Source organism: Larus michahellis, chromosome 3 (genome assembly GCF_964199755.1).
Source record: "Larus michahellis chromosome 3, bLarMic1.1, whole genome shotgun sequence".
Classification (NCBI taxonomy): domain Eukaryota; kingdom Metazoa; phylum Chordata; class Aves; order Charadriiformes; family Laridae; genus Larus; species Larus michahellis.
The window spans coordinates 86,526,334-86,540,932 of record NC_133898.1 but is presented as its reverse complement, the minus strand read 5'-3'; the positions used below and the strand labels follow the sequence as shown (position 1 = coordinate 86,540,932).

At 42.7% G+C, this 14,599-nt stretch overlaps 1 protein-coding gene across 4 annotated transcripts in view; it reads right to left on the bottom strand.

Annotated features, from left to right (window-relative positions):
- Window positions 1-10,842, bottom strand: part of PNISR (PNN interacting serine and arginine rich protein) — a 28,958-nt gene extending 18,116 nt beyond the window's left edge. For 2 of the 4 annotated variants that reach the window (XM_074581056.1, XM_074581058.1), the window contains exons 1-2: window positions 10,651-10,775; window positions 8,388-8,457 (exon numbers count right to left, since the gene is read on the bottom strand). The gene's annotated coding sequence lies outside the window, so the exon portion shown is untranslated. Of the gene's footprint in view, window positions 1-8,387; window positions 8,458-10,650 lie in introns of all 4 variants that reach the window. The other 2 variants (XM_074581055.1, XM_074581057.1) reach the window with 1 other exon arrangement.
- Window positions 10,843-14,599: the final 3,757 nt, after the last annotated feature.

Below are 14,599 nucleotides of genomic sequence, written 5' to 3'. Positions count from 1 at the left end.
TATTGGGCAAAACCTACTTTTCTATTTTCACACTCTTTTCTTGCCAAATTAAATATTTGATTTTTTTCCTCGTCCACGATGTCTTTATGATATTAAAAATTTTAGTAGGTGAAGACAATGGCCTTCTTTTGTGTTTTTTTTTTGTTTTGTTTTTTAAAAGATTTTGATCTGTACCTAGGAAGTCAACTTTCTTTCACCAGTTGAGTAAAAAAGTAGCTAACGTGCACTTAATCCAACATTTAAGCTGGTCCTGCCACTCCTAGCTCTCCAAGTACTCATATTTTGTACACAAAGTATGAAAAAGAAATTTCTCATACTATTTTCATCCTAAAGTAAGAAAAAAGTAATTGTTTCTTCCTCCCCTCAATTCATCTCTCTGTCAAGAACCCAAATTCTTTCAATTGTCAAAATAAACTTGTTTACATCTTAAACCAAGGTTTTAACAATTGTGGTTCAAAGCACTGCACAGCCTCACCTTGATGCTCCCTTTGTTTCCAGCTGTTAAATCACGCTAGTGATAAAGACTTAGAAGATTAAATTGTTCCACCAATAACCTAAGAGGCAGGTTTGCATATAATTGAATGCTAAAAAAATCCATTTTTCAACCAGTTAAAGAAACTGTCAACTTGTCTTATGGAAGTGTAGCAATATTAAGAGCACCTCTACAAATTCAACTGAATTGGAACCTCCTACGCACAGTTTGTACTTGACTGGATCAGATGACAATTATTTTTTATTGGACTGGCCATACATCTGTCTTAAAATCCTGGACATTCAGGATTATTTTTTTTTTTTTAACATGATCCAGCTAACACAATTAGCTTGTAATAAACTTCTGTAGCTGTTAAAACACTTCTCAGTTACCTGTTTCTTATGGATTCTGCACTGAAAAGGATATTTAGTATTCTAGCCTTTTCTTTATTCTTTCACTACAGGCAGACTGAAGCACTAGTTTGGAGCGTAAGAAGCTCTAAGGTAACCAACTCCTCCAAATCTCCTCTGTATAACCTGCCCCTGAGATAGCAACTACCTTACTATTTTAGGAGGTACTCAAAGAAATTAATTCAACTTTTTTTGTGGGAGAGAGATAAATTATTCTGCAGCTATATCAACCGGAATCTGAGCAAGTCACCAAGAGTCCCAGAAGACAGGCACTGACTTTAGGCACCAGCAGCAGCATTTCTTCCTCTCCTGGTTTCCCTCTCTGCAAGTTATCGTGCTCGAGCCCAAGTCTGTGCTGCTAAGGGAAGTGGTGCCGAAGGACTCCACCATCTTCCCATTACAGACCAGCACGGACCCAGGCCACCAAGGACTCCTCTGGGCTGCTCCCAACCATGTTTCAGGTGTCAGCACGGACCTGGGACCCAGCGAGCAGCTGGGACACGTCCATCCTGGTTTGGAAGGTCAGAGACTTTCATTCAGAGCCAGCTGGCTTTGGGGCCAGAGAAAAAAAAAACAGTTGGGTTTTAGTTGTTAGCATACATAGATGCTTCTCCACCACTCTGCAACATAATACCGCCCAGAGTCTTCAGCTTTCCCCAGACAGATTATTTCACCTTATTATCGCTATTTTGGGATGAGAAATCAGGTGGGGAAGTGCAAAGCAAGAGGTCAAGACACGGGGCTGACTTCAATTTTGATGCACAACAGCATGACAAGACAGTAACAACTGCATAAAACCCTGAAGAACTTCAACATTTGGTTAATTCAATTTATGCCATCCAGAGCAGACGAATTTAAAAACCACTGCCATTTGAAACTGCTAATTTTAGTTTGTGAACTGTATTTGAAAGCTTTTAATTCTGTATTGCATTTGTGCTTCCACTGTTTTCCCAAAGAAATGTTGATTTTCAGAGGTTGGCAACTACAAAACATGCTGGCTTTCAAGTACAGATTTCTTACCAAATTCAGTATAAAAAAAAAACTTTTTTACTAATCAGAAATATGTACTACAAAAATACTTAAGCAATTACATCACTTTCTTTATGCAACTATACATGCAAAAAGCCCTTTTTCAAGTAGCTTGTGAAAATTGGCCAAAACTATTTCTAATTTTCTATTTATTTCAACTCATCTCTGTTGTGCTATTTTTCAGACAGAAACAGGAATTGGATACGGAAGGAACAAAATTAGCATCTTAAAATGTTTATAAAACTAACCTTAAGATATACCGGCTAAAGGAAAAGACCACATGTACTCAAATTCTTTCAGTAGTGAAAAGTAAATGATGTATTTAAACATGCAGTATTCAGAGCCAGTGAACAGAAGAGGTTTGTTCTAAGGCCTCCACCTACATGGTGACCTGAACCAGCAGGACACCATCACTTCCAGAGAAACAAACTTCCCTGCTTTTTTTGCACCCCACTTGGTTTCCTACACTTTTTCCAAGTTTTCCCTAACTAGTATATGGTAAACATGAAAAAGGTACTTGAGGTAAAATTTTCTCATTCGCTACAGGGAGGCCACAGGCATTTAAAGGTGATTTATTGTCTTCACAAATTGTTTTGCTAAGCACCGCAGTGTTTAATGGTTTTACCTGCTTTTAAGTTTCAGAGGCAAATAAATTGGCTTTAGCTCTTCATTTTAAGTTATCATAGTCTAAAAGAATCATAGAATCATAGAATTTTTCAACAGAATCTCAATATTGTCCCATCGGATATCGCTGATATTTTCCTCTGCTAGTGATGCTATTTTAAAGATGTCAAAAATAAAAGCAGACCGAGACAAGTCTTAGGGTAACGAACAAACCCGATACGACAGTTACCAAACAACACTTTTGAACCTTAGCGCCATAAACTGGAAATGGCACAAACTACTTCTAGAAGAACTCATAAAACACAGCAAAGAAAACATAGCCTGTTCACAGTAATTTTAGATTTACTGCAGGCAATTCACTCCCAATACTGAGGGAGGGAAGAAAACCCAACAAACCCAAAACCAACAAACAATGCCTCTCCCCCACCAAGTCAGTAACTTAAAGGCTTGAAACAGCTGAAGCCTCTTGTAGTAATCTATGTGCCAAGAAGCAAACATTATTTTCCTGAGACACATCAAGTAGTAATAACAGAGAAAAGAGAATCAAGTCCACTCCCCACCTAATTAAAATCTGCATTGCCAAAACTGAGGACACTACCACACAAATTATAAACGAGCTTTAATTTCTTACCAAGTTCCCAAATCAGCATCACCTGAAAGAAAGAGGCTTCACCTAACACAATGGAGAGCTCTAAGCCCACCTCCCACTAGTGACACGAGGCCAAGTACGCAGCAGAGCACCCAAATTGCAGTGAAACAAGCGTTATTTTCCACTGAAAGGGACCGAAGATGAATACTGGCTAAAATCTACTAAATTTAAACATTAGCAAGACAGTTACTTACTAACAGAGGGGTACATCAACTGTGAAGTCATTAAGACACTCTGGTCCCAATGTCACTACATGTAAAACAGGTTTTGAAAAGCAAACAAGTTCAAAGAATGGATCCATTTTACAGGTACCTACTCGTAAAGGAAAATGCATATAATACCCTCCTTTATGATGACAGGGGTTAAGGTTCTTTTACTTAGCTGCTCTACCCTTCAATTAAATCGAATATAGCCTTTCTGCTTTCTCTCTCTCTAGCAAACACAAATAAACAAAAGAACATTTATTGGTGCTTCAAGAGCCGTTCCCTGATGTCGGATCCCAGAACAGGAACCTGAATCTATTAAAAATCTGTTTACCAATGAAGAAACAGAAGCCAATTCAGGATTCTTTTTCTTTTATACAGAAACACAATCACATGGGAAAAACACTCTGTCAATTCACATTTACTTTCAGTTACGTGTACTTAACAGATTATGAAAAGTTAATATGATAACTCAAAATTTTGCTAAAGTTTTTAAGAGCACACATGTTCTGGAATATATTCTGTTGTATGTTCAACAAAAAAAAAAAAAAGAGAGATTCCTATTCAAAAGCTGGACCTACTGGAACTTTATCCAAAGGCAGGATCTGCTGAACTTTTATTATTGCAAATTACCGGTACTAAAACGTGCCACCTTTGAGAGGACTGCTGCTGAAAGCTTTCCTGTTGGTGATAAAAGCTGACATAGTGGCATAGATAAGACTTACCTTGATCCCTAGCAAATAGCAACCTCTGAGGGCCAACAGCACCCAGGAAAATTGAAAGTCGCTGTCAAATTCTCTACTACACTTTAGTATTTTACCCAACAAAAAACTAGGTTAAGACAGATAAAAGATATTTTAAAAGGCACCTTTCCATTCCTCTCCTCGATTGTGATGTGCATCTCAGCTATAGATTACACCTCAGTGTTAACCTGCTCTTTTAAGAAAAAAGGCATCTCCTCCAACCTGCCTATCTGTCTGCAAAATAAGGTATTTTTCAATACGGTTGTATGATGTGTCCAGACACACCACACACTGAAAAGCATACAATTAGAAGTTACTTACCAGTAACCAGAGTTTTGAGTGATAATTCATATGCTCACCTTTAACTCTGGGAGACTCCCCCAAAATACAGTTACCTTGAAGCAAATTACAGGCTTTTACACCAACAGAAATACCACCCTGTCAAGTAGAGCATGGTTTCTTGACAATTCCCAATGGCACAGTACTTGGTGAAGGCCTCCATAGTTAGTTGCCCACCGATATCAAAGATGGGCCCATTTTTTAGTTCAACAGAACTTGAGCTCTAACTAACTCACTCAGATTCCTTGAAAACTCTACCTCGGCAGTTTCACAGTGTAAGTTCATAAAATCTGTTACCCAGTTCAATGTACCCAGTTCAATGGTACAACGTACCCAGTTCAATGTACCCAGTTCAATGGTACAGTCCAGACAATGGAGAGGAGCAATCTTAGGAAGCGAGACTCAGTCCTGTGAATGTCAAAAGATAATGCCCACTTGTCATCCTGAAGATGCTATCTTCTTTACATGCTTTATAAGATTGGCCGCAGCAGAACTGAAAAACATCACGAAATTTTCACTGGGAAGATAAGGAAGACCTGTCCCTAAATGAAATTTAATAGAGCTAATGGATAATCTGAATTGGTCCAATTCTTGCAGATCGTCCAAGACAGTAAGACAGAGACTTACAAAGTTAGCCCAGTTCCAGAAAAGCGCCAGGAAGACAACCAACCACACCTAGTTGGCCAGATGAGTACATCTAGCAGACTCTTCCTTGCTCCTTCTAAGAACCTATCACCATTGTGACAACGTGCTTCTCCCCATTATGAACGTTACACAGCATCCAAACTACACAGAACATCTGTCCCAGTTTTAGCTAGGATAGAGTTAATTTTCTTTCTAGTAGCTGTTGTGTTTTGGATTTGGTACAAGATGAATAATGAGGAACGTTGATAACAATATATTGTTTTAGTTGTTGCTAGGTAATATTAAGTCAAAGACTTTTTCAGCTTCCCACAGAAGCTGAGAGGAAGCATACACAGGAGAAGCTGACCAGGGGGATATTCCATACCACAGACATGAGGCTCAGTATATAAATGGGGGTTGGCTGGGGGCAAGGATGCGCCATCACTGCTTGGGACGGGATAGGCAACCGATCATCGGAGGTGAGGGTTTTTTTCTTTCCCCTCCTTTCCTCCCTGTCCTACCTGGGGGAACAGGAGAGTGAGCGAGCGAGCGGCTGCGTGGTCCTAGTTGCTGGCTGGGGTTAAACCACAACATCACCTTACACATCAACAGCTTCTGCAGAAAAAGAGATCTGGAGATTCTGAATGGCTTGTCCCAGGAAATTCATGACAGTGAAATATCTCGGCAGTGCATAACATGTATTCTTCGGAAGATGACATTAAATAAGATACTTGTTAGAAGCAAGATTACCTGAACTCTAAGAAATCAGGACACAGCCTAGGACTCAGGCTGTCCCTAGAAGGAAAGGAGCAGGCACCTTCTGCTGTGTCATGAGCTGACGAGATCAAGGTTAGGAACTCCTACATCAGACATCAACCAGCATTTGGCCAGATCTCCAAGAAACTATCTGCCAGCCTGTTTTTTCAACGCTGTAGACAGGCAGACTACCAACAAATGATTCTGGAGCCTACAGAACCAGAGCCAATAATCAAGTGCTTTCTGATGCAGAAGAGAGGCTGTTGCATCACCTTTCTGTTAATGTTACTCATCATCCCTGAACGGCAGGTCCATACGTGACGTGAGATGGCCTGACAAGTTTTACTTGCAATCTGAGCTCTAATACGTAGCTGCAGAAGTTCTTCTGGTGACTAAAGATCTTGTCTTGCAGGCCTTCCAAACAGGTACTGCATTTTAGCAAGGAAGTATCCATCATCTAAATAAACAAAGAAGTTGAAACCGCAGGTTGCTGTGCATACTTTGAGAACCCCTACACAGCTAGTCTTTGGACCCCAGGGTTAAAGACAACACTCTTCTTGATATTCCATTCACCGGTCAGATATCTAGGTAAAAAAAACCAGATATTCCATTTGCTCGCAGCCAAAGTGCTATTGCGGCCATAACTATTTGACTATCTTTAGGTCTACAGAGTAGCTGAAGGGAAGGACCTCAAGAGGTAGGAGTACAACAAACTGCAAGTACCAGTTTTGAAACAAATCAATATTAATAATCAGTGTCATTAGCTAGGTAATCTTTTGCATAAGCTCAAGACAACACAAACAGCAAAGATACATCAGTCTCTGTTTGATGCTCTTTGTGGAATTCCTGGACTGCAGAGAGTCATCTACATCACACCTTGAGACGCATCTCAAAAGTACCACATACTCTGTGGGCAGAGCTTCTCTGTCCCACACAGGCTTTGGCTCTGGCGATGGACCTAAAGGTAAATGGAGAGGTCTCAGCAGCAGAGGTCATTGAAATCAACAGCCTGATCTCTTCATCTTTCATGCGAGCGCCTTTTCCTAATGTAAGGTCTTTTCCTTTCATTCAAGGTAGTTGATATTGACTCTGTGAAGTTTCAGCACAGTGACTGAAGGCTTATGGTGAATTTCCATGATGAATTTTGTGGAACCGTTCAGTTGCAAATAGGATAAAGGAAAAATGGCCTCGCACACCTGGAGGAGCCCCTCTACCAAGAAGGAAAATTTAATGCAGAAAGGGTACTACAAGAATCATCAGCTGGTGATCTTAATGTGGGAGACCTAGGTAAGTCAGAACACCTCTGCAGCAGAAAATATCCGGGAGTATGGAAAAGCACTGCACCCTATGCACCCATGAAGGAAGAACTCTAGGAGTTACTACAGAAGGGCTGCATGCACACATTCACTCAGAGTCAGAACAAATGCACACCATCGCTCAGGCAAAAACGCACCAGATGCCATTTTATTTGGGAAAACAAATATTTACTACTATATTATACTCAGCTGCTGATCAGAAAATTAAACATTTATGGGATGAGTTAAGTTTTTCACCCATCCCACTTCTATTTGGCCAAAGACCTCTCTAGATCCCTTAGGGCATCACTCTAAGTTGTTGCAGGTATTTAATGCCCAGATACTGTACATCTTTTCTCTTCCCAAGAGCATTTTTTAACATCAAACCATTCTTTCTTACATTGAAGAACAGAGGCTTTCCAAATGCATGACCAAGATCCAAAATACAGAACCAGAAAAAGAACTGAAGAAAACAGCTTGTTCAGTATCTACAAAGTTTTCCAGAATCTGGTTCACACGTCAGCATGTCTGACTAATATTTACAGTGCTACCAAGATGAAGTAGGCTGAACAAAGGCCAAATTAAAAAAAAAAAAAAAAAAAAAAAGTACTATGAAAACTTCTTCAGTGAGTCACTCAAGCAGTGTAGCTTCCAAGGTCTGTTATTTTAAACTTAAATCCACATATCCACTGAGCTGAAGCCAACCCTTTTAAAAGAACAAAAGGACCAGATATTGGCAACTCGGGTATCATTTAATATTTTTTTGTATTTTGAAGGCATAAGGACAAACACATGCTTTATCATAAAGCACAAAAACCACTGCTAAAACGTTCACTATCACAGAAACACCATAGTAACTTAGGTGGTCTGAGACAAAACTCTACTGGGTTTGGGGTGGGGGAAAAAAAGGTCTGATCTGATTTACTTTTTGCACGTATCATTCCACTAGAAGACCTGATGCTAGACTTTCAATTAGCAATGTAAGAGAGTCTTATTTTTTTTCCTGAAGTGCACTGTCCGTCTGCAACTTCCTCCTTGATGAACGTGCTCTGTACAAAAAATGAATAGCACCAATAACTAAATAAATAAATAAACAACTATTCTCATGAGCAGATATTACACTCAATAACTACAGTAATCACTTAAGGAAGAGATATCAGCTAGTGATGAAAGCAAGGACGTCTAATAAAACCTACCCATAGTATTATTTGTTGCCAAAGGCAGACTTACGATCATCACGTACCTCAGTCATGGGAAGAGGGGAGATTGGACACTCCTGTCTCCGTAACACCTCTGCATAATCCTGCACCTGACTGAAAATCAAACATGGTTAAGACTCCTCTCTACCACTACAGGTTATATGGTGAGCTGTCCACTAAAAATTTGTGGAATTGTGCTAAATTTGTGGACTCCTAAGCCCTGCAATACCTCTGAGTGCATTCTTTCAGAGCAGGAGTTTGCATGTCACCTGTGACAGAGACAATCCAGGAATTCTCATAATGGCATAACAGCAGAGATGACACAAGGTTTGCTGCTGCCCCAGGCAAATCAAAAATCAGTAGCTTGTCTTCTGATTTGTCACTGAATTGGCAGCAATGCTAACGACTTGTCCCTGGACAAAGCCGAGGCTCCCAGTTCCTCCTGTGCTCTACGATCAGGAGCAGCCGCAGGATCAGTCACCTCCGCGAGAGGCACCACCTCTCAGCGTGGCCTGACTTTTGATTTCAAGAGGGGTTTCTTACTCCTACACCCAATACAGCTATTCAGCTGGACTGGACTGTTATTTGTAACCCTGCCATTGTAAAATGATGTTAGAATATTGTCTGCTGGTAGACGTACCTTATGCTTTGAAGACTACCTTTGAATTCCTCACCTCTAAAAGCTGGCTGACCCTTTGCCTTAAAATAAATCCTTTAGAGCATCCCTTGCTCTCTGTATCCCACACCTTTAGATACAAATTGTTTGCGTACAAACATTTACAGGTATGACTATAAGAGAAGAAATGAACAACCACTAAGGTAGATGAATACTCCCTACAGTAATTTGTTTCAGAAACTTGGTAAATTTCAGCTGGGATAGCACCTCATAGAATCATCCAATGGTTTGGGTTGGAAGGGACCTTCAAAGGCCTTCTAGTTCAACCTCCCTGACACGGGAGGGACATCTTGCACTTGATCAGGTTGATCAAAGCCCCAACCAACCTGATCTTGAACACTTCCAACAATGGGGCATCCGCAACTTCCCTGGGCAACCTAGCCCAGCGTCTCACCATCCTCACAGTAATTAATTTCTTTCTAGTATCTAATGTAATTCTGCCCTCTTTCAGTTTAAAACCATTGTGCCTTGTCCTATTACAGCAGGCCCTACTAAGGAGTTTGTGCCCATCTCTCCTGTAGGCCCCCTTTAGGTACTGGAAGGCCGCTATAACATCTCCCCGGAGCCTTCTCTTCTCCAGGCTGAACAACCCCAACTCTCTCAGCCTGTCCTCATAGGAGAGGTTCTCCAGCCCTCTGAGCATTTTTGTAGCCCCATCCTAAATTGTACAGGCTAGCATATCCCAAACAAGTTTAGTTCAACGCTGAATTGCGTGGGATTGTCTAAAAAGAGTACTGGGAATCTGGCTGGAGCAGTGCTTGGTACAAAAAGGTTTGCAACCCTGTGGTCTGTTTAAGGATCGATTTAGGAACATCCCGCATTCGCCAAGCCGCTGAACCAGGCTGCGGTGCCTTACAAACGTTGCTGCGCGTGATGATATTGTTAATTTTAGTTCTCCGGAGCCCTCCAGTGGAACGAACTCGTGAGAATCGCCACAGAACTACACAAACATTCCACAGAGACGCTTCATCTCCCAGAGCCGGGCTGCTGACACCGCCGGCCGCCGAACCCTGGCCCACGTGTCGCTTTCCTAACTAGGTTATTACAGCCTAAATAAGTCGACGTCCTCCCCTGCCCATCCAGGGGGGTTCCTTCGCCACCTCCCGGGGCCGGCCTCTCCCGGCCCGCCCCCCCCCGGGCGGGAGCCCACAGCACCCACGGCGGCTTCACCCCCGGCAGAGGCGGCGCCGCCGCCGCGCCCCCCGCGGGCATGCGCACTGCCGGCTAACGGGACCCTGTCCCCGATGGCCACCGGGGACCCCCCAGCGGGACCAAGAGGGGGAGGGGGGGGCGGCGGCGGCGCATGCGCGCTGGGCAGGACGGGGGGTCCCCAGGGGCTCCCCGCCGCCGGCCGTCCCTCATCCCCCCGCCGCCGCCGCGCATGCGCAGCGGGCCGCCCGGCAGGCCGAGCAGCTCGCCTCTTCCCTGTTCCTCCGGGCCGGCCCAGCGCCGCCGCCGGCTCCTCACGCCCGGCTCGGAGCTGCCGCCACGGTGGACGGGCGGCCCCCAACGCCTCCCGGCCCGGCTCGGCTCGGCTGGGGGAGGAGGAGGAGCGAAGGGGAAGATCGGGTCCGCTCGACCCCCGCCGGCCCCCGGGAGCGCTGGCGAGCGCAGCCTGCCCCGCTACTTACACGCTCCCCTGCCTCCCGCCGCCGGCACCGCCGCTGCTACCGCCCGGCGGCCGCGTTCTCCCTTCTTTCGCTCCTCGTCTTCACGAACAAGACAATATGGCGCCTACTGGCGCTCACCCGGAAGTAAAACGCGTCACGGTGGCGACCCTTGCCTGCAACACGCGAACGCCTCCCGCCGCCATCTTTGCTAAGGGCGGGCGGGCGGGGCCTCCCTTCCCCCCGGCCTCCGGCGGCGGGAAGCGGCCGGCGGCGGGCAACGCCCCCCCCGCCGCCATCTTTACTGTGGGCAGCCACACACGTTCCTGTGTCTCGCCGCGCTCCATGGCAGCCGCGGCCGGGGACGGAGGGGTCTCCCTCGGCCAACATCGCCCTGTCCCCGCAGGACGCCCCAGGGGCTTCCCCTCGGCGCCGGCCTGCCTTAGTGTGAGGAGACCCGTGGGGAGCTCGGCAGCCCCGCGGCCTCCACAGGTAACTGCTGGCCAGGGAGCGCAATCCATCGCAGGCTCCGCTGTGGAGCCTACGTGAAGAAGTATGTAAAGGTGCTTCGTGAAGTGGATGTAACTCCGGGCAGTGGTGCCGCATGGGGATATATCAGTAACTTCCACGTCGTGTAGCTGCAGGGTGTCGGCCTTCTAAGTCAGTCGGGGCAGTCTTGTGCATCTCTGGAGGATTTGTGGAGCAGGGCAATTCTTGAAGTATTTTATTCAGAATCCTCAAATTAACCTTTAAGCTATGAGATTTACCTTGAAGTTATCGTTGTATATTTACGTGTGAAGATAAACCAAAATCATCCTTGGTAAATAGCTCTTCTTGTACGGATGCCGGGGTTGATTCTGTAGGCCAGGAGTTGGTGGTTGCATTGCTTTTTGCGGAACAGAGATTTTCATTAGCCAGCACATTACTTACCGCTGTGATCACTTCCTTTCACATCATCTGTTGTACATGCCTGAAACATCCATAATCTCTTTGATCGTTGGATAAAGTCACGTTAATACCCACATAGAGTAACAGAATAAACTAACTTCTGTAAATCTATGGAAAATTGAAAGCTTCAAGAAACTTGTGCTTTACTTCACATAATGATTTCATTGTAAGATTTGTTGGTGCCGCTTATGCTACGTATTACTGTTAACTGAAGTGTTGTAGACTTTTGTGTCGCAATGGCTGGACCGAGAATGTTTCCCATGGATAGAAGTGTTTTGGAAGTTTTAAGTCTGTCCAGCGCCAACTGACGAGCAGCTGGAACCCTGGAGTGGACCTTACGGATGCGCAAGCTTGAAGCTACTGCTGAAACTGGGGATGTGAAGGGGACCCGCTTTTGGTCCTGATCTTGTCACAGAAGGACAAAACTCTGTTCTTGTAAAGGGAACCAACTCTGTCTCTTACTCTACGACCTACGTCATGGATGGTAAGGCAGGGGGACACAAGTGGTGTAGCTTCAGTGTTCAAGGATATGGACTCATCTCTGGGGAGCTCTTCCAAGTGCAGTGAAGTTGTGACACGAGACAAAAGGAAAAAATGTTCTCTCTTTAGTTGTGAAAAAAAAATGGAAGCTTTGCAAACTCAATTGTACAACATACAGCTTCTATGTAAACAATATAGTTTTCCAAATGGTTGGATGTTTTATTTATAAATTTGTCAAATAATATATACCATAGATGTCAAGGCAAAATGAACAGAAGATAAATGGCAGCTTTATTCTGAGAAACTTGTTAAAGCACCTAGGATAGATTGGAAAACTGATCAGACTTCTGTTTGTTTTTTAAATACAGTCTGTGCTTAAGGCCCTGTTTACTTAATAATATTTGGAATTAGAAATCTACAAATAAAGTGTACAATGTATCAGTACTGTAGTAAAATTCTAAAAATACCGTTATTTAAATACATGCAGAGTAGAGTCAGACTATTAGTTCAAACAAATGAAAAAAGTAAATGAATGAAAACAAGACAAAACTTTTAACATGCTTGATGTATTTTCGAGCTTAGCAATGGGGTTTTTTGATTACTTGGATTGTCTTTTGTATAAGTGCAAGCACATATGAACATACCAGGGATTATTCCCCATGCACAGATGACAGCAGTGTCAGAACTCTGCTTTGTGAAATGGCTCAATAGGGAATGTCTGCTACTGACATGGTGGTTTCCTTACAGAGTTCACTGTAATGATCCCCAGGTTACACAGCTCAAACCCAAAAAAAATAACCTAGCAAAGGAATGAGATAAGTGTTAAGAAGTCATAAACCTACTCAAAATAAATGCTTTTCTGTTCTCTTTTAAAAGCAGTACTGCACACTTATGCTTCGTACTAGAAAAATATTGGAAGCAGCAATAGATGTAAGAAACATTCTCAGCACTTAAAAAATAGCTTTTCTACTAATATCAATGAAGACAGAAGTATTTATAACTTTTTATAAATGGAATGTACACCAAGTAGTCTTAAAGTAGTTACAGTACATTGCAATTGTTCTATTATAACAAATAAATTCACTTACTTTTTATATAATGTTGTGCAAAGGAACTGTTTTGACTTGAACTGACAGACTTCTGTCTGAAAATATATTTTATAATCTCAGTTTACCCAAAAAATAGATTTTGAATCATTTTGAACAATCACTTTCCCCACTGTTTCTGCAGTGTATTTATACATCAACAGGAGAGGTACAAACAGCTAAAACTGCTGGCAAAATTACGCCCTAAGACACACTAAGTAGGTACAGAACCAAAAATTATTCTAAAATAATTAGACTGAAACGGTTCTACTGAACATTAGTGGAATCTCTTTCATGTAAATGTATAAATCCTTGTACAAATGCATACATGTGTACAGAGCACAGCAAAAAAGTTTCCAGCTGATTAAAACTGAGGACTATCAAATTTGTGTTTAATCAGGGCTGCTGTGGAGCTGTTTTGTGAAGTATGCTACCACTTCTCTAATTAAAATTGGATTTGCTAATTTTTGCTAAATGAGTTGTATTCAAATGCTTTCTTTATTCCCATTTTAATAAATCTTAAAGTTTATCCTTGAGAAATTATTCCTTTCCAAATCTTAGTTTATTACTAATACATTCAAGTAAGATTTTTGTAACGGGTTGAGAATGTAGATGCATTTATTTCATATCCCTTTATGATTCAGTTTGTGTTAGTATAAAAAAGAGGTCCAAAGAGAAGCACATGGTGAAGCTAAGACACTTCAGCCTTTTAATGAATTCACAGGCCACTCTCACCTGCTACCACTTGAAATCCGTAAGCAAGAGCACTTCATTGATACACACAGAGGGTGCAGATGGGAACAGGGTAGGAAGGTTTGGCAGACTGTATTTCATTTTCTAAACAAAGACGACTACAGCGGGTACATTTTGGGCAGAGAAGTTCGGGGTGGGTTGGTTGATTTGTTTGTTTTTCCTTCACCACTAAGTATTTGTAGCCCTCTCTTAGGAGGACAGGCTTATACAAACGTGATGTCTGTACACATATCAGTGTCGGTAAGTTAGTATAATAAATCTGAAGTTTCTCTGAAAAAAAAAAGAAAAAAACCCACCAAAACAACGCCCACCCCCAAAAAAAACCCCAAACAAAACAAAAAAAACCCAACAAAACCAAGAAGGTAGGGTGTAGCTCTGTGAAGAGTACGTGCTGGAGGCCTGAAAATATTTTCTGGTAACAGAAGATATTTTAAGGAGAGTCTTAAACTTTGGAGCCCTTCAGTTAAATTCTGAAAACCCACAGCTTTTCCATAGAGTGCACACATCAGGAAACTAAGAGTTCCTAGACTCTAGAACCACATTTAACATTTTAGCAAATACAGGGTTCCTGAAATGCTCTGACTTTCTCTTGCAATTCCTGATAAGGAAGTATAACAGATCTTCGGTATGCATATTTATGTACAATCACTTGCTTTAGAGCCAAATTTGGCCACAAAAAAAACCCCAACCCTATGTCTTGAAGGCCA